We start from the raw sequence: 24,903 nt of genomic DNA, 5'->3' as shown, positions 1-24,903 counted from the left end.
CACATCAAAGTGCTGCGTACTTTACAATTCTCTCGACTATTTTCCATTAGATACATTTGCCAAATAGATTTAGAGTCTACCTTTTAGATTTTCCATTTATTTTCATTCATTTAGAACCGTAAAAGATATGAAGAGTAGAAACTTGAATCAACTGAATCAACTTTTATTTTGTGATATTCATTCTATTGTTGCATCGCTGTGCTAGAAGTGCTTCTGAATTGAAACATTGCAGATATTTTAGACTTTTTTTAACATTAAGACGTCTTAAATTTTTTTGGGCATCTATACATAACATTTCATAGAAATAAAATGTTACATTTTTTGATACACACAATACAACATAGTTGGTCTGTAACACCTACAAATCTATTGATAATGCTTGATTGACACTGACAAAGTGGGCTTCTGACTCCCAGACCCTCACCCACCACAGACAACCTGCTGATTCTGCTCATTACTGAACAATGAAAGAGAAAGGAGGAAAAAAAAAAACACTCAAGCGGTTAAAGTTTTGTTTCCTGGGTTGTCGTGTCCAGTCAGTTTTTGAAACTTTGGTTTTTGTTGATGGGGGGAGTTGGCTTAGTTCGCCTCCCTTTGCCTTTGACTACTGTCAGGCCTTTTATGTTCTGCCTGTGGATTTTGGGTCACTGTCAGAGAGACTGAGTGAGGGTGTGAGGGAAATTTAAATGTGGCTCTCCAAAGGCTTGGAGAGAATATTGAGTAGCTGGTGTTCTTTTGGGGAAATACAGAATTTCTGTCCTAATTACTGGAGTTCAACCCACCACTCTGGAAAACATGTGAGTATATATTTTCTATATGTATGTTTATTCTATCATTTAATTGAAAGACTTTTGCTTTTCCCTCAGGTTGTTGCATTTTAATGTGGTATCATGGGATATGTAGTGGGTTTGATTTGTCTGATGAGGTATTTCTAAATATGGACATATCTAGAGTCATGAGGTGCAATGGTGTAGTTTTCCTAATTGTCATTGTTTGAATTCTTGGAAAACTCTTCTGTCTCTCGTTGGCCATTGTAGGGACACCCATCGTTGCCTCATGTTGGCACCTTTTTCCCTCCTTGGGGATTAGAAGCTGTCAATGGGCCCCTCTGCTCCCCACACACACACCCACACACACACACACTCATACCCTGCACACACACTGCAGTAGCTGCTCAAATCTCTAGTTCTTAGGGCACTGTGTATGATAGTGACTGGGCGAGCTTGGGGCTTGATTAGTGCAGTTAGCCCTTCTAAGGCTCTGGCTGTTTACAGTGGATTACAGGGAGGGAGGCAGGGGTTAAGTCTACCCAGGCACCATGCCTCCCCCTCCTCTCTCCTCCTCCCCCCCACGGGAGCCACTGCAGCAGGTCTGGCAGCTCGTCTGGGCTCCCCATCGCAAGGCCAGGCTGACAGGTAGCGGGATTTGGCAGAGCAGTTTGCATGAGAGCCAACAAGAAAAACTGAACATGGCGGATTAGTTTGGGATTATGTTGTCAGAGTTAGCCTTGATGGACAAACTGCAGAGGAATAAATTGCAATCTGTTTGAGGAGCGCGCTGCCACGCAAACAGGAGAGGCATCGGCTCGTCTCACAGTCTGTCCAAAATGACAGGCAGGGGAGAAAATCATTAATAATTTATAAACAAAGTCCTCGGCCATTACTGACGTCTGCCCACTCTGGCTGGTCGAGATGTCTGGTTGTCTAACCCCTAACATCAGGGGCTGGTTCATGTTACATCTTAAAACCAAAAGTGACTGGGCAATGTATAGAGATAAGAGAAGGTTTTACTGGGAGGGGCTCGTAAAACGTAGACCGGCTCCTCCAGTGATTTAAAATCTACCATCCTATTTCTGATAAAGCAGTGAGTGAGAAGCAGGCAGGAAGGTCTGGATCTACCTGTGGAGGATTTTGAACTTCCATGTTGATATTCATTAGCTCACAATCGTGACTAGTTTTGGCACCTGCCACGTGAGAATGAGGTTTTAGTGAAAACCTTGGAAATTGGTTAAGTAGCTTCTATGAAGCCAGGGAGACTAACAAAGCCCAGTGTTTAGACCGGGGTTCTTTAATTGCAAAGAGTAAAAGTATCTAGCGAATGTAAATCTTGAAGTTTCTGGGCAGCTCATAGCTTCTGTGTAGAGCTGGTTTGTGTCACATTTTACAGTTTTCTGACTTATATTACGGTCATGTGCATTCAGTGTGTGCTTAAAATGTCAAAGGTCAGCTGAAGTCCGTTAAATATAATTTCACAAGCAGGACACTTTATTTGTATTCTATGCATCCAGTGCCCTGTACAAAAACAAAAAAAAACATATCAAGTATAATTGTTTTCATCCCAGGTGGGATCAACAACGATACTAAATAGCATGAAAATAATGCCGTTATTTCACTGCATTCCAGAACTTTTTATCTTTTCAGAACAGGATTTGAAATAATTAAGGGCATTTCAAAATGGAGAGGATTGTTCTTAAAGACTCGATGGGAAAATATCAGGTTCATTTGTAATTGCTAATGACTCATTTGAAGAGTTAAGAAAAAATATCAAAAGAAGTGAGCGCTTTATAAATGTAAAATTCACGAGCAGGAATACAAATTAAATAGCACAATTTTCCCACCGAAAGAGTAAAAACACTGCAACGGCTACATTTCTCCGTTTTCATCTCACATCTGAGTCTCGGAGAATTGAATTCGCTCCGTTTGACGCAGCGTTGTCATGCCGGGGACTGACTGGCATGGTAAAACGTATTAATGAGCTTTATTGCATTCTATCCTCTCCTACATCATTAGGAATGCATGTCTGTATGTTAAACATATGAATATGCATCGGCATAGAGCATTTGCTCTCAGAGTTAGCGGTGAGCCAGCGTTGTGCCTTGAATAATAATCTAGCAGAGAAATCAACTGCATTTTCTTTGCCTTCGCCTTGTAATTGAAAAAAGATAATAAGAACACATTTTGTTTTTTAATTTCATCACGAAACTGATTCTGAATTCTGTGCTCCGATTGAGGGAACATTTAATTTTATACGAGGTGATATTTACTTATATGATAAAACAAAATCTTCAATGTTGCATATTTAGATTAATTTTGTTTTGTGTGATCTGTGATCGCAGTACTGTATCTTGTAATGCATCAGCAAATAAATAGAAAGAAATACACGGTTCTACTATTGTTATTAAAAATATAAGTTAATACATTTGACTGAGATATATTTCTGTATATGTCTTCCTGGACAAATCCAGTCCAGTGTTCCCAGTCACACTGTCAGGGTGATTCTGAGGTCAGCAGAGGTCACCGGATAAAGGTTAACAAATTACCACGATGCCTCTCACACACCTGATTGATGCCGAGTGGGGGAGGGGAGTGTGTATAGGGGTCAGGTCAAGATAAGGTACGCCTGGAGATGAGACATTTCTGTAAAGGGAAATTTGCTTTACAGCAAATAAAAGACAAAAATATATATGATTAAAGGCCAGACTTTTTATTGTGTAAGTGTGTGTAGTCATATGTGTGTGTGTGTGTGTGTGTGTGTGACAGAAAGCTACACACTGAAATTAAGCTGACTTTCATAATTGAAAATACATGTTTCCAAGCAAGAAATAGACATGTTTGCGTTACATTACACAGACTGTTTTAAAGGGATTTAGAATAGGTGCATTTTTGTGTTAAAGAATTGAGATGGAAGTAACATATAGACAGATGTTGTATATAGATATAGTTAAGACATTTACCATATATTCATTGTGGATTTTATTGTAGATTTTATTATAAATAATATATAAATTAATAAATCAACAATAGGAAACAGCTATGTTCCATTCAACAGTGTTTTGTGATGAATGAGCTCTCATGTAAATGAGAAATCAGGACCCACAAGTGGAAACTGGAGCGCTGCCTAATTTCAAGAAAGAAGCATTGAATTGATCCACTCACAGTGCATTTCTTTTCCTCTTTTCCCTCAGTTCTCCTACCGCCATGTGCTCTCACTGTACACTCCAGCTTTGCCCTGTGGAAGACCTATTCATTCAACACACCCACAAGTCGCCAGCGACAGCAGCCGGCGCTCCTCAAGAACAAAGACACTATCTGCACACATCAGGCAGGCAGCGTGTTAGAAGAGAGGGTGACACGGAACAGTGAAGGAAGGGAGGCTCCTGATTTACTGACGGGACAAATTAGAGGGAGCAAGTCTTCTATCTGAGCTAAATATTCCAGATAGGGTGGGCATGCAGCAGGGTGACGGACCCTCCAGGGGCGCCATGGGGGTGCTCATGTTGATTGGCTTATCTGTGTGAAGGTGAGACACATAGACGGGTCTGACTTCTTACCATTACTCTGTTTTTTTATGGTGCCGTTGCTGCTCATTATAATCCAAGAAATGACAGCATATGAAGCGATAATCAGTAAATGGTTTCATTCCAAGGGGAGATATCTACGATTGTAACTACTGCTCCAAAAATAGCAACAGTCCTTTGGTTCAACCCATCCAGGTTTTTAAGATAGATAAACTCCAGAAACCAAAATAGTTTCCGGGATAGACATGAAACGTTTTGGAAGTAGACCAAAATCCAGGAGCAAGTTGAACATTCCCTGCTCATCCTCTCTCAATCCCTGTGGTAAATAAATAAATCAGCTATGTCCGTAGACGCAACTTTTGACCTGTGGTGACTTCATCCGCTGGAAATTACAGTTTCCATATTCTCTTTGATTTCCAAACGGTATTATCTTTGCTCTCCAGCGGAGGGAGGGTAAACAGAAGCAGTGAGTCATATGTCTCTTTAAATAAACTGCATTGTCTGATGATGTTTTAATGGGCAAACCTCGATCCCCTGGGCAGTGACCCTTCAGAGTGTGTTTCAGCTATGTACTCTGCACAGGGTGCTGAGATGTAATTGCTATGTACATACCAGTCGGCTCTCTGGTTTCTACACTGTAAGAAATGTCCTACTGACGTACGCCTTTAGTATCATTATGTATCAAGACTTTAAATAATTTCTTTCTTCAGTGCATGCAAAGAAAATGTGCAAATGGTGTTAGAAATTTAAATTTGTCCTCTTTTTAACATCAGCAATTTCAACAACGCAGATCGACATCTTGCTTTGGCGAAGATCCTATAGCGTTAGGAAAATGACTCACATTTGCATCCCACATCTAAAATAAATCCAAATAGATTTACATCGGAGAAAACTACCTGTCTCCCTGTCATGATTTGAATCGCAGAGTAATTTAGTGAGTGCTTAGGTAAGACCTGTAGAGAGAGACAGATAACCCTAACAAGGCCCCCTGATCAGGTTTTAAAATGAGCGAAAAGTTATGTCAAGTGCGAATTTGTGCCGACGTTAGCAAGCTAAGCTAACCTTTACTGCCTGAGTAGAGTATAAACTTTACAGCACGATAGGTCCTTTCAAATGTTATGTTGTAAAGTCACGGATATCTTAAATTGTACATAACAATTACTATACAGGCTGGTTAGAAAGGGGGAAAAAACATCTTTCTACGTTCAAAAGGAAGACGCGGGTAAGGCGTGCTCCGGGCAGCTGGCACACCATGGAAATTGACAATGTGTCTCCTAGCAACGGCGGCCCTCAAATGTCACTCAATGCCCATTCAAATCCTTGAACCTGAGATGCTGTTTCCATGAATATGTCCAAAACAGTTTTATCCTATCTTGAAAAATGGAAATAATGCACATATTGTTGTTAATATGAGTCTAAAATACAGTCCAAGTTCAAACTAGTACTTGTAATAGTGGATATTTTTTGCAGTGGATGTCTTGTTCTTCCCACCTTATTCCCACATGTGGATCCATTTCCAGTCATAACAGAGAGGGCGTCCACAGAACAGACAACATAGTGATTTGTTTTCATCAGAGACCCCCACACCCTGAGCTTCAGTGATGTTTCTCTATAAAGAAACAGAGATTTGTGCAAGAATGGGGGGGACCACAAAGAGGACAAGAAACTTTGTTTTGGGGGGGAAAGAACGGATGATGTTATCAGCATAAAAGAATGAGATGGGGAGAAAAAAGAGAGAAAAAAGAGACAAAGTAGCTCGGCTCCCCCGTTTTCCTTTTCTAGCTGAAACTAATGAATTTCTGCGGGAGGAGGAAATGCTTTGGGAATAGGTAAAAATTTCATCAAACACCGGATGTGTGCACTTGATTAGTGATTCAGACCAAAGCTAACTTTGGTAAGACAATATTACAAGAGGGCTCAAGGAAATGGCTAATGAGCAGCTAAGCTAACTTCATCTTGCTCCAGAGCATACAGTCATCTGATTTTCTCGGCATCGAATCCTAATTGGATTGTGGAGAAGTAAAGAGGACAAAGAACATTTATCTTTCACAATTATCAGGAATTCATATCTTGGGCAAATTTGCCAGCTTGCATTACAATTTGATTGAATTAACTATTGATGAGCAGGAGAAACCAATATCATTTCAATGTTCCAACCCTCAACACTCAATAGATTATTCTGATTTTGGATATTAGACAAAGCTTTCGTCTTTTGCGATTTTCGTCCATCTTTTTAGTCGTCTTTAATTTCTCAGACTCACTCGCTCTCTTTCCCTCTCCACACCTGTCTTCCATTAGGCTAGACCAGCTATTGTGGCGTGCACGGTGCACAGGAAGCGATGCAGTGACGTGCTCGACAGGCTCACGAGCCGACAGCGAGGGCGCGGCCTGACGAGGATGTAAAGTAATATCCAAGCAGCGCATGAGGTCAGTCATCCCCCTTTTACAGGCAACATGAAAAGAGGTTCGAGTGCCGGTCACGAGACAGGGCTGGGTTCCCTTTGTCTCAATAAGGGTTCATCAGTTCAGATCATGTAACGTGGCGAGGCGGCTGCTGCAGGACAAGTCTAACATACTAACGTAATTAGATGATATTGCACGCATTCAGTGACATTTGCAGACACGAACATCTTCCCGGAGTGAGAAGTATATCATTGCTGCCATGTGAAATCTCACATTTCCACAAGGTCAGCTTTTCAGGAATTAAAAGCTTGATTTATAATTGACCATCATGCATTTTTTAAATTGTCAAGGGGGTCATGAAAGGGTTTCATAAGGCTATAATCTCAGCCTACAAAAGATCTTGTAATCTGAGGCTGGTATTGCATTTTTTTTCACATTACAATGTTTTAAAAAGTCACTACAAGGTGAGAAAATATTTGTTTTCTTTCACAGGAGAAGTTAAGAAGTGACGGTGTTGTTTTGTCTACCTCCAGACTAGGAAACAATAATATAAATTGAGATCTTTTTTGTCTGTTTTGACTTTTTCCACAGGTTAGAGTGCCAATTAACCCCAGATGGATGGAGTCGCCCACACGAGAGGTGACGTGAGGTGATTCGCCACCACTTTGGTATTAGTCTCATAATGCAAGCTGACGGTGGGGATTTCAGAAGCAGGGGAGGGGAAGTGGGGGGTCCTGAGGGTTCGTGTTCGGGCCTCTTCTGTGAATCATGCAGCCTAGCGTGCGATCGGCACACTGCCCTCCTCTTGACTCCCTCATAAGCTCTGTTACAATAACACACTTGCCTTTCACTCCGGCCCTAACCCCGAAACTCCCCCGTCCAAACCCACACCCACCCATCCACCAACAAAACTCCACTTCTCTGAAAAACACAGGGGAAAGAGGAGCAGCCCAAAGCCTACAGTTTTCTGTAAGATAAAAGCTGGAGGGTATTCCTTTCGGCTGCCGGCTCCCCTCAAAACTCCATTACTGTGTTAGCATAACTGCGATGACAAAGATAATCTAGGTTATTATTATTATTATTATTCCCTGCTTTAATTCATTTCTCCCCGGAGCTCAAAGCGGTAATAAGGAGCAGACGTGGACTGTTTCTAAACCCACTCTACTTCCTCAACACTGAAGTCCCAACCAAGTGCAAGTCAAGGTTAACAGTGCCATCTACAGTAGAGAGGAAACTAGTCCATCATGTGCTTTGATGTTAGTGATATGTGAGGTTCAGACACAAACATATTTTAGGTGTCAGCCATCTTGTAATATTGGCTTTTTAGGGTTCGGTTGAGCAAAAGTGGACCTTTTTTTGGCAAATGTACGAGGGTACTACGACAACAAACATTCACTCAGATTCATGTTTTTGTGAAACTGTAGGGAAAAAAGAAGACGGACAGCTATGACATGGTATAGCACCTCATCATTCTTGTCAAATATATAATATTGCAGGAATGCTGCATGAATTGTGTTAAAAGAGTCCCACTTTACTTGAAAGCACAGTTTTGCCATCAGTTTAAACAAACACAAAACTAAAAATACAGTTATCAGAAAAATCAAAGATGATATTGTGTATTCCTATTTTGAAATGTGATCAGTGACAACATGACTTTTTAAAAATACAATGTTTCCAATAACTAGTCAATTTACATTTACTCAAAGCCCTTTCGACCAAGCCCATTTTAATTTCGCAAATATAAAAGTTGACAGATCTTAAATGTCCCACTGTAGCTGAACCCACCTAAAATGTATATTTATATTTATTTTATTTATAAAGACATACAATATGTATCGAATATGTCAATCCACAGACACATCCTTGATATATGAGAAGTGCAGTCTGTTTAAGATGCCTCTTGTTAGATGCCTCTAATTGTTAACACTCTTGAGCATCGAGCTGATTCCCAAACCGTTTTGCCACCAGACTCTACGTGTGCTCCAATGTCTCAACGTATGTGTCGTAAAATGACACAAAATATACAAAGAAATCCAATCTCAACTCATTTTATCAGTATGATTCTGATTAGAATAGAATTTTCTAATTCCTGAATAGTTGTTTATCCATTTAAGCCTGAATAAGGCTAGGTGAGTGACATTAACTAATTCACAGTGGAGTAATTAAGCTCATCAATGTCAGAGACTATACACGGGGATTCAGAGATTTAACCATTTGCCTTGACGAGGGAGAGAGAAAAAAGGCTAAAGACGGACCATTACTGTTTATCCTCAGCCTTATCACTACTGGCTATGGGCTTGTAAATATTATCCTATTCTCCTTAATCCACTGCACAACGCCAAGCTCACCCACTTACCGGAAGCTCCGACATTTACCTCAGGATTTGCTGGGGCTTGGGCTAGAGTGGCTGCGAGTGGGAAAGTGCTAATCTACAAGGCAGATTCAGGATTAGTGTGGTGAGCCAGGTGACCCAAGGGCCTGAGATCTGATTGGCCGGAGTAGATGCAGGCCTGTGGTCCTTGGCGGCGGGTGACTGACAAGAGGAAACCAGGAAGACAAGGGGGGGGGGGGGGGGGGGGGCTCTCCACAACTCTGCTTTCCAGTTACTTCTCCCATTCTCCTTTTCCCCCCTCTCTTTCTCCCCCTTTCTCTCCTCCACACTCTTTCTCTCGCGCTTTCTCTGAAGGAGCCCTGATGAGAATTCCACTAATCAGCTGAGGATTAACTGGGACTCAGACAACACTACATCTAATTCCCCCTTCACTGCCACTGGGGCAACAAGAGGCCCCACGCAGCACTACAGCACACCGGCACTGAACAGATCACTATACATGTGTATGCAACTATTTGTATTTTAACTCCGATAGGAGGTAAATATGCACCTGTTGAGTTAGACATCAAAATGTGCTCACTGACTCACGCCATTGCGCTAATTCTGCCTCGAAATTATGTTTATCTACTCGTCTATTTTACTGTAAATGGGACCATAATTTACGAAATAAACATCATGTTGTATTGAAGAATACTTTAAACTATAGAGACCATAAACTCCATAAATAGTTTTCAATATTTAAATCAAGTGAGAAATAGGATCATTTTCTTGTAGACTTCTACACAATCAGACAGTTTTTTTGCAACCAGGGAAATCATCCCCTGCTGGCCATTAGAGAGAATGCAAGTCTAAGTCACTTCTTCATTGACTTCACTTTTCCGACCCTGCGGTTGCCACCTGGTCTAAACATAACTATAACATATTTGAATGTGCTTTAGTAATAAGTGTATATTGTGTTGCAAGAGAGTTCATGAAGTATAAATTCAGTTTCAACAGCTTGTGACTTGGCAGATATGTTAATTAATTATCATCGTAATTACAACAACTGTCTAAATTTTACCAATTACAATTTTCTTGACCTTGTGACAGCAGTTTTGGATTCCAAGATCAGGCTAAATTTTTAAAAATGTAAAGAATTTTTTCGAACTAAATAAATACTTCAAATTGTTCCAGTGGAGTTCATCAAAAGCCCAGAATAGAAGATGAGTCAAACACCATAAGATACAATTAGTATAAAAAAAATGGTGATAATCAATTGACTGTATAAGTCATGTATAGAGCAGAAAGGCCAAATATCTGCTAGTTTCAGCCTCTGAATGGTGAGGATTTGCTGCTTTTCCACTTTTTTATTTCAGTGGATATTGAATTTGGGTTTTGAACTGTTTGAGCTGAAAAGTAGACCAACTTAATTAAAGATGTTACTTTGGGTGGTCAAGGGGTGATGTAGTTGTTTTTTGGCATTTAGACTTCATTGGACAGACACATGAAGAGAGAGGGGGATATGACGTGTGGAAAAAGATAAAAATAAGTGACCAAATAAATGACTCATTTTGGCTAAAATACCCAGATTGGCTAAGAATGTGCTGTTCAAACATTTTTTGGCCTCTATCTTGTCTTTTATATTTTCTCCTTCTTCTGTAAGCCTATGCCTGACTGCTCTGAGTGTAATCCTGTATGCTTGGATAAGAACACGATGGTCAGCTTGTGTTTTTCAAAGTGACACTGGCATCAGGAGCTCATTCATTTTAATGCCGAGGCTCACCAGCCAGGTCATGCTGGGCCACCCACAGAGCAAAACTACTTATAAGAAAAAATCTGAACATCAAGAGTGTGCAGTTTCACACCATGTGAGGTGGGATATGTGATGTTTTAAAGTCAGTATCACTGCATCTGCTTAATATTAATGCCTCAAACCATGCATTTTGCCTAATGCACTATTCATGATAATATATTAGCGGCATCAAGGGTAAGTGGGTTGCATTTCCAGTCTGGTTAAGTACATTTTGGCAGCAGTCCCGTGCTATCTCGGAGACAGGTTGGCTTCCCAGCCTCCCACAGTTTTGCAGTAATGAAGGGGCTGTCTTACCCAAACAAACAGGCTCTCTGGAGATGTACCTCAACTACCTCCTTAATCCAGGAAGTCTCTCTTATCTCTCCACAAATGGCCCCGTAGTGCGGTACAGCACACTGCAATGTCATTCATCAGTGAAACCCCAGAGCAGGTATGATGGCTTCATGTTGGGAAAGTGAAAAGTGACAGCACGCACTCTGGTGGCGTAAATCAAGGCTCCGAGCTCAGGTTTTGTCGATCAGATCCATGTGTCACAGTGCTGAATCCATACAGAATGGTGTGTTTTTATTTATCATTGGCAGATATCAATACCTCTATTGCTTTAGTCCCCCTGGTGTGTGGCGGTGCTGTTGTGTTGGTCATTGAGGATTTTAAGCTTATTCTACTGTGGCATTTGTCATAAATCTTCCAAGACGAGAGCGTTTTCAATACGGTTCAAATATTTTGAAGCAGGCTGTTCTCAGACACGAAAGGTTTTTATCTATCACTAAAAAATTACATTCACAAGTTTCCGCAGACAAATTCAACGCTGCCTCAGCTTAATTTTTTTTTATGTATTTTGTTTTGGACAAAATCAATTTATTAATTATTTGGTAGCTACCAAATGCTGCAAAATGAAAAGTACAGTTTGATGGCAGTGCCTGAAGGTGTTGACAGGGAGAAAGGTGAGGGGGGGGGCACAAAAGTTGGGGAGTGAGGACTGGCAGCGGAGAAAAGTAATTTGTGGAGGAGTTGTGACACTCGGCGCCACTCATTAGACAACTTCATAGAGAGCTAAAAGCTTTGCTTCACCCACTGAACACACTCCCACACAAAGCTGACTGGACCATGTCAGGCACAGAGCTGTCGAATGAAAACCGGGAATCTACAAGAGAAAGTTTGTCAAATATGAAAAATAAACGTTTGCATTGAGCACACAGTGATTTAAGAACAAAACATAAGCACTATAGTATTGGGTTTTAGTTGGATTTTAAATGAGCAGGAAAAAACGCATTTAAGCTTAGTAACACACAACACACACACACCAAATGAACGTCTGGCAAACTTTATTTTTTCTTCAATCTTTTAGTTCACATGACTTATTGCTACAGTAGTTGGCAACGTCAGTATTGTTTGATAAGAGAAATAATAGTTTCATGAATTATAGTTTTATTACCATTGGCAATATTTTTAAAGATATCTGAGTCCGACTACTATTACTACCACCACTGTTATTAATAATAATCATTATCATTCTGTTGATGTATTTCTTTTTTAGACTTTGACTAATACATTTAATCTTAATACTTGTGATAATAATAATAGGATAGTATGAAAGTAGCCATAAAAATGAAATATTCTCACTTCTACAATGAAAGATTCAGTTACATTCATAAATCTGCAAATAAAAAATATTATAAAAATGTATCTTTACTTTCACAAATTAATGTTTTTAAGCAATATATGCTTCAATGGTAAATTTTATAATCAAGTTAAATAATATATAATAATTACATAAAATGCCAATTTTTTTTCTTTTGACCCCTGTATCATATACAGTAATTAAACTTAAAGTGCCCTAAATGAAATAATATTTTCCAAGGCTAGCACACATTGACTTGTAAAGTTGATTTGATCAAAATTTAAATATTTTTTGGTGCTGCACTTATTTCATGTTTGTCACTGATATGTCTAGAATGTTAATTCAATGTCCATGATATTTACATAGTAAGAAGTACAAGGAAGAATAAAATCAAATAATAGGTACGATCAGTTATATATATTAATACTATCTAAAATTGTCAATTTATTGTTCTTTTCAACATGTATCCATGTTTTAAAGTTGTTTTGTCATTTGTATTATAAATTATAATTTGCATATCTTAATAAAATTCTTGTTCTCTCAGCTCATCTATGATTCAATCGTTCTCTCTCATTGTGTGTTCAAATGTGTGTTAAATAGCCGAGCAGTTTCCCATTTACTATCAGTTACTCCGAGGAAGGTTTTGAGCCAGTTGCTAAGAGCTTTCATCCAACAGTGTTGATCGCTAATACTGATCTGTACATTTTTTCCAACTAAAGCTCTTATAAAGAGCTAAGACCATAAGACTATATTTGCGAGTTTAGTAACTACGCCAACAAGGCAACAAGGAGCTGGAGAGAATTGGAAACCGAGTGCGCAGCCGGTTTAGAAAGCTGGAAACAGCTGTGTTTTTACAACCACTGAAACACAACGCTAGAAAGGATTTTTTTTTTTTTTCATCGGCTACCCATACTGCACCTGCCATTTCCATCACAGCCATGTGGTCACAAAGGGAGCAGTATATCTGTCAACAGGATCAAGTGCTCAATAGAAACCGCGAGCCACTCAATCCTTCAAGACACCCCCTCCACTGGCCTCAAACAAAGCCCCAAAACCCCTCAACCTGGCCATCTCAGCCCAATTGAGTCAGGATATCCTCCTGTTTTCTGTAAGGAAGATACTTCCTTCACCTGTCCAAAGTGTCTAAACTACCTGGGGAGCATTGTGTTACCCAGAGAGGCCATTTATTAGCAGTTTTCCCAAAATGTGTCATACAAAGTTTGTTTTTGAACCTGACACTGACACGTTTATTTTGATGATAAACATCCTGCTGCACTAAGCTGTTTTGCCAGAGATGTGCAGGTTGATGCAAAACTGTCCCAGTCCGTTTTTTCTTTTTAAATGTCCAACTCAACATCACCTGTCTTGACAACAATGTTTACAAGTGTCATTTCACAGAGGAGGGATACGGCAAATAAAAACTCACTGCCCCTAGTAAAGTAACTTTTCCTCGTGGCTCAGCTCTAAACTCAATGTGAGCATTAAATAGCCCGGTTCTTATGTGATCCTCAGGTCCGACACAAGTGTTGAGAGCATGGGTTAGGCGCCCTCTCCGAGGTAAAAACCCTAAAGAAGTGGGAAGGAAAGGGAGAGACTGGCCCAACCCGCTGGGGATTAAGGAGGGGTCACAGTGGATCAGCTGGGTCTTCCTCTCCCACAGAGGAGGGAAAACAAATATTAATCACCTCTAGCACTTCACACACAAAGGGCCCCAAATGCAAGGGCAGGAGGGCCGGCGGAGAAGACGACACAGGCCCCAACAACTAATGAAAAAAACCCATAGGGGACATTGAGTGTCCGACGGTCTCAGGACACCTCAGTGTGTGAATGTATGTTTCTAGTGTTTGGAGGGAAATTCAGTTGCACTGATATTTTGCAGGTGAAGTTTAGGGGATCTTTTATGATCAATTTAAGGTTGATAATAATGCACAAAGGGCATTTTTACACCTATAATATGTCCACTGTGTGTGTGTGAAAGGAATAGAGTGATCGACATAGAGATAGAAAAATGAGTGTGCGCTGCAGCGAAGGTAACTGGAATGTGTGTTTGTTTATTCTCATCCGAGTTGGCATCACGCTCCATCCGCGCTCCTCTTCCTCCCGCACCTCCCACCCAAACCTCCCCCACCCCTATCGTTCGTCCATCAGGCATCTCACGAGTGGCAACGACGAACCCCACCTGGCATACTGGTGACGGCGCCATCTGGTCGCGGCCAAGGCTCGCCATCGGGCCCACTGTCAGTACCCACAGTGCCAGTGTGGTGTTGTTTAATGAGCGCATATGAGCAAACATTTGACTGCCAGGTGGCGTTTGCCGCCACGCCATGCCGACCAGGCAGGGTTCTGCCATTGCCACTCAGACCCGGGGGCATCAAAGGGGGGCCTTGGATTTCCAAAGTAACTAAGCCTTAATCCACCCCCTTATTGGTCCCATTCATATTGAAATACATGATCAGAGGAACTGAGGAGGCCCTAATCTTGCCAATGAGCGGTCCGGCACAGCTGCAGGGATAAAGTCAGAGTATGAGACCACCAGTATATTAGAAAAACTCAGGCCTTGCTGATTGGATTAGGGGAGAAACGAGGGAGGGAGGGGTGGGCTCAAGGGTGAGGAAATGGCATCTCCCAGCGTTGTGTGTGGCGTTGTGGTCTCGGCATTGGCGTCCGAGGATCAGGAGGTGGGGCACACACACTTTGTCCCGGGGTTCGGTGACCCGCGAGAAAGAAATTGGAGGGGGTGAGACGAAGAATGGCGAGAACAAAATGGAAAGCAAAGGCAAAGGCTGAGTGTGTGTGGAGTCAGGCCTTGATAGCTACTCCCAGCCGCCCAGCATGAGCTCGTCTGGTATTAAGTTGTAGCATGGCAGTTTTTGAGGAGGGAAAGAAAGAGAGCAAGAGAAAGAGAGAGAGAGAGAGAGAGAGAGAGAGAGGACTAAACCGGGCATTAGCTGTCGACTTAAAGGTTTGTGCTGGTTCCTCTGGTAGGAAGAGCCGCCCCGTTTAAGTGTGATTGAGCGTGGCTTAGATGGGGATCAATGGTTATCCTCTCGACTGTTTTGTTTTGAGGTTTCTTTTCTGTATTTACTGTGAGGAAAAGGAGAAGCCATTTTGTTTTACAAAGCAGGAGCCAAATATTTCCATAGTTGTATGTCTGGCAATGGCGTTGTGATTTATTCATTTAAGCCGACAAATACATGTCAAACTTCACTATTTAGTACTATAACACATTTGATTCCTCCCCTAATTTCATCTTTAACAAAGACTGTAAAAACATTCAGACTTTAAATACTGTAAAATCTGACTGGATCATCCCCTGGTGCTATTTCGGGAGTACCATAGACAATGAATGTCAAAAGAAAATATCTTATCAAATGCACAACTCCCATCACTGAAATCTGTGTTTCTGTTATTTTTTTAAACACCATGTATTAAGAACAACATACGCCTTGACAGTAAAATGTTCTGGTGAAAGAACAGCATGTGTGTTCTTCAAAGAAAAGGTCCTGATAATTGATTTAAGTAGAAATAGCGAACTTGATTCCTTTCTCTTTTTATATCACGGTATGTCATCAGTCGGCTCACCAAAGATCACAGGGTGGTTGTTGTGGGTGGAGTTAGCATTTGACCCCAGACTGTCTGCACTCAGCAATGACGAATACCTGATCACTTAGCAATAAGTGTCTTTTACTGTTCATTACATCAGATTTACACAAATATATGTTTATAATAAGACAGCTCTTAGTAATACGATCAATCCTACTTGTAAAATATTTGCTTGTGGTAGATAAAAAGTTGTCAATAAATGGATTGCGATTTATTATTCAGCAAGTAATTCAAGTAAATGAAAATAAATCACAAAATTGTCATTGTCATTGTTATATTTTATATACAAACACATATTTACATACACACATATATAGACATATATAAATATATTATATATTATCCATATATGTATATAAATATACACACATGCGACATGTTTTTTTTTTATTACAAAAAATCTATTATTGAATTACATCCAGATCATACAGCAATGTGGCCGTCGTTTTATTCTCTGGCCATTTATTGCACTTTGTGATTCTGCTCCTCCAGACTCAACAGTTGAGCAGCAGCACAGAGCCACACAGCCTCCGCTGAGCTGACGATGGATTTTTGGCTCTTGGTACATCTGCCCAAGATGTTTACTCTGGATTGACACTTAGCCTGTTGTGAGGGTAGAGTTATAGAGACAGACTTGTGTCAATTCAACATTCCCTCATCTAAACAAGGTGTTCACATCTTAGCTGGATATATCAAATATGTGGACACTTTGAATGATGACGTGTCCCAGCCATAATACAATAAGAATATTTATACTCTCAGTTCTGTTATATCAATTTTAAATATTATAAACCAAACTTTTCCTGTGCTATGAATTACAGCCATGTATGTTAGGCAGGACACTACAAATAATTTCACATATTATTATGTATGCCTCCACAGACAGACAAATGTGCTCATGCACTTGCACACACAAACGCATACACAGGTGGGACGTTTCATCTCAGTCATTCTTTGAGTTTGTAGACAGCAGATTTTATGGAATCCATCTGCAAATTTATCCAGCCGCTCTGGAAAAAAACTTTACTCCTTGCATTTGACTGTGAGTGTGGTACGGAAGAGCACATTTCTTTGTAACGTGTTAAAGATAAACTTTGGATCCAGGAAAACAACATTTTAATCTGACAGACCCACCACAAATAGAAGCATTTATTCCAATGGGATCAATGTACATTGTTTCTTTGGGATTTAGTTGAAACTATTTTTGGAACATCATTTAACTGGATGGTCCAACGTTTGAACTCTCATTCCCCAAAATTGGATCCCCACTGGGTCCAAAGGGGCCGTTGTGTAGGTGAACTTCACCTCTCGTCCCAAATGCCTAATTACTTTTGATAAAAGCACAGTATGTTCACACTAAAACATAACTAAATGTATACATATCAAAGACTTCATTTTTAAGTGTGGTATAGACATTATTGTCCTACAATACAATCTACAATAGAAAAATGGAGGTATACACATAGCTATAAATCAAGACAAATCTTTATTTTTCTAATTAAAAATGTACACCTTTGTAAAAAGGTATACCAACTGCCAAATTAATAATGGGGCACAGTACCTGTAGTATATAATATGGCATTGAGACATTGCCTACTTGGATTAGTTCACAATTCCTGTTGACTTGATTGGGAGGAAGATGGTAACGGCAATTACATTGCACATGTCAATATATTCAAACAAGCAGCTAAAACTTGTCCAAGTTGCTTTTTGCTGATTATTTCATCCTTTCAATTCACAGTTCGTTAAGTCCTGCGCCTTGAACGCAGACTGGCCAATCATAGCGTAGCATCGTCCAGCTCCGATCAGGGTCTGACAATATGGCTCTGCTCCTCAGACTCTCATACGATCACTACAGATTTACATTTTCAGGCTGGTTTTGTGGATTTGGAGCTAGTCATGGTTAAACGTTGTGTAATGGTGAAACTCTTTACCCGGAGATGTTGGAAGGAGATATAGGTCAAAGTAAAAACCCGTGGAGCTAACATTAGCAAAGTACGTCTGCACATCATTAACTAGCGTTAGCATTTCTATCCTACGCTAGCGACTGAAGGTATACTGAATGAACACACATGCTGCTTTTGCTTTTTAGTGATTGTAACAGTGAATAAAGACCTACCAGGATTTACAGGAACAGTATTGTTCCTTAATTTCATTGTCTTTTGTCTTGATCGCCAGGTGATGTAGTTGACTTTTACTGTGATCTGTAGCCTTTACCTTCTATCTTTATCTTTTTAATGTTTTGCTGCTGAGTCAGTTTGACACCCTGGATATATCCTTCAAACTCATATTGCTGACCTGTCTGCTTCTAATAGAAATCACTTTTTTGTTTTTCCAAATATTTGATAATACTTCTTCAGGGAGTGCAATTAGTTACAGTGTGGGCTCCATGCTAGCTCCAGCAGTTTGACGGAGTAGCAGCGGCTAACAACAACAGGAGAAAAGGGGCTCAGGGATGGGTATCCTAGAGAATATGTATCATCCTGTTTAGAGAGATGCTATTACCAAAAGACTTAATATAGTGGGAAAATTCAAGAATTTTGTTAGGGGCTTCAAAATCGAAATGTTAATGCAAAATACTGCCTAAATTAAAAAAAGGTAAATAAAGATTGGTCTGTATTTTGATACTGGCCTTCAAAAATGTCCATCATTTGAAGGCTATACATACCTGCAGTATCCATCATGAAATATTATCTGTGTAAGTGTGCTGTAAGGGTCACTCAGTCCAAAACAAATGTTGACTTTGGTCCCTGTGGGCTAAGAGAGCCAGCTCAACAATGCTATTGTCCCTCAGAGGGATCTTGATTAAGTACCCTGTTGAGAGAGTGGCGCAGTTGCCGAGCAAATACTAAAATGTCCAGAGCAACAACGGTCGGTCACGTGCCAAAGCTCATTATCCACTGTGCAGAGCATTACATTTACAATTTGAAAAATGTACATTGACAGGAGGCATTTTTGTATGTGTGCACAAGAGTTACCTCCTCTGTTGTTCTGGGTCAGACCTATTGGAATTAGCCGTTTTCATCTTTTTCCACAAATTGATCAAATCAAATGTAGCGTTAGTCATTAAATACTTAAACTTAATTATTTTTAAAGGTTCATACATCATTAATCCCTTTTTAAAGTCTAGCATGGACAATGAAAGTGTTCGGTTTCACTCTACATTCTCAGCTAAAGCGAAGATATGTCTGTTAATCAAAGGATCCTTAATTGACTGGCAGTTTTTTAAAGCAGTTAGGCTTCTTTTGGCATGGCTCTGGCTGATGAAACGCGCAACCCACCAGCATACTGATTCACATTACTTATAGTGTAAAGAACATGTCAATAGCCATTCATACTTTAACATACCGTATATTTCCCTTCTCAGCATTACAGGAGTTTTGGGAGAAGCATTTCTTCTACAACTGAAGCTCAAAGCCTGTGCCAATAAAGCAGACTGCAAATACCCAGCCCCAGTGCGCTCTGGGAGTTGGGTGACAGTTTGTGTCAGCTGCACGTTTTACCTGTCGTCAAGAAGCGGCGGCTATCTTTCTTCCTCTTCCACCGCAACAGGGGAGAAGGTTGCTCTTTTGGCCACTCATATCAGAAGGCCCATCGCTGGGTGACATTCCCTTGCAATGCTGAGGCGCCTCACAGCTATTTATCTCCATCTCTGCACCTTTTGGAATTGGCAACATCCCATTTCGCTTGTGATCCCTCAATCAACAGCTGAGTGCCTGGGTATCTGGCTGTAGATGTGACAGTTGTATATTCTTACATGCTGAAATAGCAGCGAGCGAGTGAGTGAGTAGGTGAGTGAGTGAGTGTTGAATTTGTCAGGGTACCACCATGTTTAGTCAGCGGTGAGGCCTTCAAGGGTACAAAATGGCAAGCAGGAGTGTGATACCACAAATGTCCCAAATCTCCAAACGGCAACGAGATCACTATCGACACTATCGACACTATCGTCGATGTACTGAGTATTATTGACCGTGAGATAGATTTAGTGACAAGTGATGGTAACTTGACGCCCAGATTCAAAACATTACGAGCTGCAGCTTGAGAACAATCAGCTCAATTGCAACTATCTTGTTTTTTGGGCTTTGTTAGCTAGCTGCCTGATTATCTATCATTGCTACAGTAGGCCTTGCCGCTAGGACAATGTGTATATAAGATGTTTTCGAAGTAAAAACCGTGATATCATTGATACGCGTCTGAAAACTGAAATCAAATTAACGAATTCTGTCGAGTCAGCCATGTTGTATATGTACTCCAATAATTCAATGTTCACACAAACTGTTGCCCAAGAGCTGAAGGCTCACAATATGGCTGGCAGAGGGTGCATCATGTCACCAAAAAGCTAATAGCTGTCTTTGTTAAGCTGGGTATTTAGCTCTCTCTCTCACTACAATAAAAGTGCATTCATGTTTTATCAGATGATGTCGAGATTTCAGTCAGCTTTGGATCCATTAAAGTGCCACTTAGTGCAAATAAAAGAGGCAGAATTCTTCACTCTGCTTTGTTTTGTATCCAATAAATCACCTGAAACGTACAGACAGCAGAGTCAACATTCAAAGTGTCAATTTAAAAAATCTCAAATCTTTAAATTGCTTTGTTTTATCACAGCAGTTTTAGATTAGCTGGAAATTGAATTGACTAAATTGTCTGTTGACTCAGACGCCACCGCCATGTGACAACATGAGCACTGAGAGGGCTCAGATTTTACTGTAACCCCCTCAGATCATCCTAATTATACACAATAATGGGCGCAGTCCTTTGAAGGTTAATGCTCCCTTACCTCTCCAAGTAACCACACGCACCATGAAAAGATCATTGGAAAACCCCTGGACTAGTGTCAACGTGTACACAACCTGCGCTATGTAGGCTACAAACTGTGAACACAGACATGAGCCCTAACGTTAAGAATAAAGTCCACGTGTCCAACCTTGTGAGATTCTCAGTTTATTAACCAGATCTATCAGATGTCCGTCTACACCCGGATTGTTCAGCAGCGTGTCAAACACAACTCTTGAGTATTCTTGATATTTTGTGCATTTAGTGCACAATACAATAAGCATAATTATTTTCAAAGCAAACTAAATAAAGATTTGTGTATATCTTGTTTTTATCCAAGATCTATTCAGATTTGTCGCCTGTCGGCTTGTTGTTGTTGCTTGCCGAGGGCTCGGCAATTTTCAGCTCAGTGCTTATGTGATTTTGACTGCAATTTTGTTAGGCCTTTCCTCTAAATGAGAAAGACAATAAGGTAATCTCCTCGGGTTTACCTGAAATACAGTTGAAACACACTCTCCTAAATCCCTCTGCTGCTTCACTACTGCTGTGAAATACTTTTTAAAAAACAAGACTTTTCTCTGGATTTCAACCCTTGAAGTGTTCTCAATCACACCCTTCATAAATGTTTATGGTGCTCCTTAAAACCTCATTGTTTCATTCAAGAGTTTACACGTTTCTTTATGGTGTCTACCCACACACCTGCTGTGAGGTCAGACCACTTTATTGAGACTTCTTCCACCTGACGGAAGACTCATATGGTGAGCAAATGGATCCTGAGAAGGACATCAAAGATTTATTGTGCTCTCCTTGCACCTATGCCTTGATGCCGTAAAATTTTATGATGCGTTTTCCACAGACTACTTTTTAAGCACATCTTTACCTGACAGCAGAGACATAATTCACTTGTGGTCATAATTTAGTCAAGACAGCTTTCCCAAGCCTGGTATGAACCTGCTTCGGGTTAGAACTGAAGCACATGTAGAAGAGCTGGTCTTCCATGTTTTGTTTCGCTTCTGTGTTGTAAAGTATTTTTATGCACAGAATGATTCCACTGCGTCAACTGGGCAGCAGAACAGTTCACGCACTGCTAATGTGATGGAGGTTCATTGTTGAACGTGAGATCACAGCCGCGTTAGTTCAAGTCCGTGAAACCTGCAATGAAATCTTGATCTTCTTTCTACATTTTACTACAGTTGACTTACTCTATGAAGAAGTTTTCATTTTTCAAACAATCTGGTCTTTTATTTTTAAATCGTGGCTTTTTTGACGATTGTTAATTGTAGGCAAATTATAAAAAGAAGTTAACCCATGTTGTCTAAATCACTTTTTTGAAGTTAAAAATATAGATAAATATTGCAATTATTTCGTAAATTCTACGTGTTTTGTGGCCATTCGATTTTTCAGATCCAGCTTCCTGTTCAACTGTAGCCGAGCATATTAACTGAGTATATAAATGTACAATTGTCATTTTTATTTAAAAATATATTTCCCATATTTTCCATTAACGGTGCTAAATGCGTCATTTTGAGCATTTACTGTATATTTCAACAACTATTTGCCGTGTGAAGATATAGTGAAGAAATGTCTTCCGGAGCAGAGAATGAAGTCCCTCTCCCTCTCTGTGTGTGTTGTAATCCGAATTCTCTTCATTGACACAGCTTGACCGGTGGCACGTGCCTTTTTTTACTGTGTACAAGTCTCTCTGTCGTGTCTACTGGCTAACTCATGCCCGGCCTTCTTCTGGTTATTGCTTATAACACCACCCCGATCCGCGCTGTCGCTGAAGCGTAGCGCCCACCCTCAGGTTCCACTCAGATACACACTGTTAGCTCTGTCAGCCCTGTTGTGGTTGTCTGCACTGTCGCCATTTTGAGAGCCGTGCGGAGGCGATAGATAAGCTCTGAATTCCATATTGAGCACCATTAAACAATTGAGGTCATGACCCCAAATAGATGAGGGACATAAAGTAATTCAGATGGCTTACATGAAGAGTTTTATTGCTGTGTTATGGACGAAATGCTGCTTCAGATGTGTTTTGACCAAAAATCAATTCCGAAGGAAACACAGTCACTTTTAGCATGAAAATGGTCCGATTCAATGAGATACTAAACTTCTGTTAAAACCAGCTTCAATACAAAAATAGGAGTATCAATCGAATCCTATCACATAAAAATAATATAGTAATCTGCACTGATATAACATGGCATACCCTTACCATACATGGTCAGAACAAACGCACACACCTCTGATGCAAACACACACATGCTTGCAGGATTCAGTTTTCAAAAATGTTACACCATGAAGAGTGTTGGCAGTAAGGATGTTTTTATCAAGCTTATATGTTTTGGCTCCCACTTTAAAATTACTCATTTTCATTTGGATCTGCAGAGCTGAAAGGGTTCATACTTGTCCCCTAAGTGATACGATTGGAGGACACTAAATCCTTGTTCTGTTAATTAAGGCTCAAAGAAATATTGTGGATGAGAGAAAATATCTTGGCAAAAAGCATCCGTGAGGGATGCTCGTGGGAAATTATTGTTTTTAAGTTAATAAGTTGTTTTACTCTTAGCAGAGAGAAAGGGGATTTTAGGGATTCATATCAAAACAAACAAAATGTCCAACTGAACTGAAGAGAAAGGGAAGACTCTTTGAAAGGATATCAACAAAACAAAGTTCAGACGAAGTCAGCGGGAAATCCTGCTGCAGCAGTGTTTATGCACATGCACCGACACACACACACACACACAAAACGTCCCGTCAAAGATAGAACATTATGACGAAGCCCACAATCTCTCCATGCTAATCAAGATAAATAGCTTCTACTGTAGCAAATTGAACAGGCTCCATTTAATGCTGCTCTAATTTTTATTTCTTATCTGAGGCATAGCCGCGCCATTCAAACAAATTGTGAACATGAAGGTTTGGATAATATTTAAAAGCTTGAATGCAGCCACATGATTAATGTGGTTACAGTTGGCAGATAAGAGGACTAATGGCTCTGAGAGGCTGCCAATGTTACAGCACCCTGACAGTCGATGTTAACCCGGTGGTTTTCTAACCTGCTCTCTGGACACTTTTCATTTCTAAAACATCTTATTTAATTCATGAACGTGACAAATTTTCCAGCTGATTGACTTTTAATACAAAACATTCATTTAAAAGAAATAAATATGTAAGAAAATTAAATTTCTTTTTTTAAAGATGGTCGATTTGCTGATTTGAAAAGTCAACTTAAACAAATCAAACAAAGTAAAACTGAATTTTCAGATTCACATTTATGTTTTGAAGAAATACATTAGTGAAATATGATCAATGTGATACATGACAATGAGCCAATAATAAAAATAAATAATAATTGTGAAGACAATAAAATCTTTAACATTGTGAGGATTGTTGCAGTAAATGCTGATGATAAAGCAACAATTGTGTTATTATGGTGTAAAATGTTAAAATCTTTACCAGCTACATTTGTTATTAATAGTACTTGTAAAATATATATTTCTATTTGTGTTTTTTTATTTCTTTGCTGATAGAAATAATGGACAGATAGTGCATTTAACTTTTATTAATAATGCTTTTCATTTGAAGGGCTTGTTTGTTTGTAAGGCCGTTTTAAACTAAAATCTTCTAAAAAATCCATGACAGATCCTCCAATATACATAATAAGGTTTATTTATCCTTACATAATATACTAATGTGCCATTGATCTACCATAAAACCAAAGCGTATCTATTTTAGATCAAGAGGCAAGTGTGACAAAAGATTTGGTAGTAATTTTTTAAATAATAGTCAAATAAATAAAATTGCAGGAATTGTACTATGCAGGTAAATCCCTGCGTATTAATTTAAAACTTTTGACACAAATTAAAATGTTTTTTATTTTATAAGGTAGTAGATGTGCTTTTCAGCTGCACCAGATTCTTTGTCTTACAAACTCTTGCAGTAAACCGTGATTTTCTGCAACACTACTCCCCCTAGTGGGGATACGCCTCCACTGCATTTAAAAGAAAACGGTCACACAAGTCATCACAAAATATATTGTAAATTAAAATGTTGCACAAAGGGAACTATCTGTTTCTCAT

The sequence above is a fragment of the Pholis gunnellus genome, assembly GCF_910591455.1.
Source record: "Pholis gunnellus genome assembly, chromosome: 10".
Classification (NCBI taxonomy): Eukaryota; Metazoa; Chordata; class Actinopteri; order Perciformes; family Pholidae; genus Pholis; species Pholis gunnellus.
Note: the sequence above shows the minus strand (reverse complement) of the source record.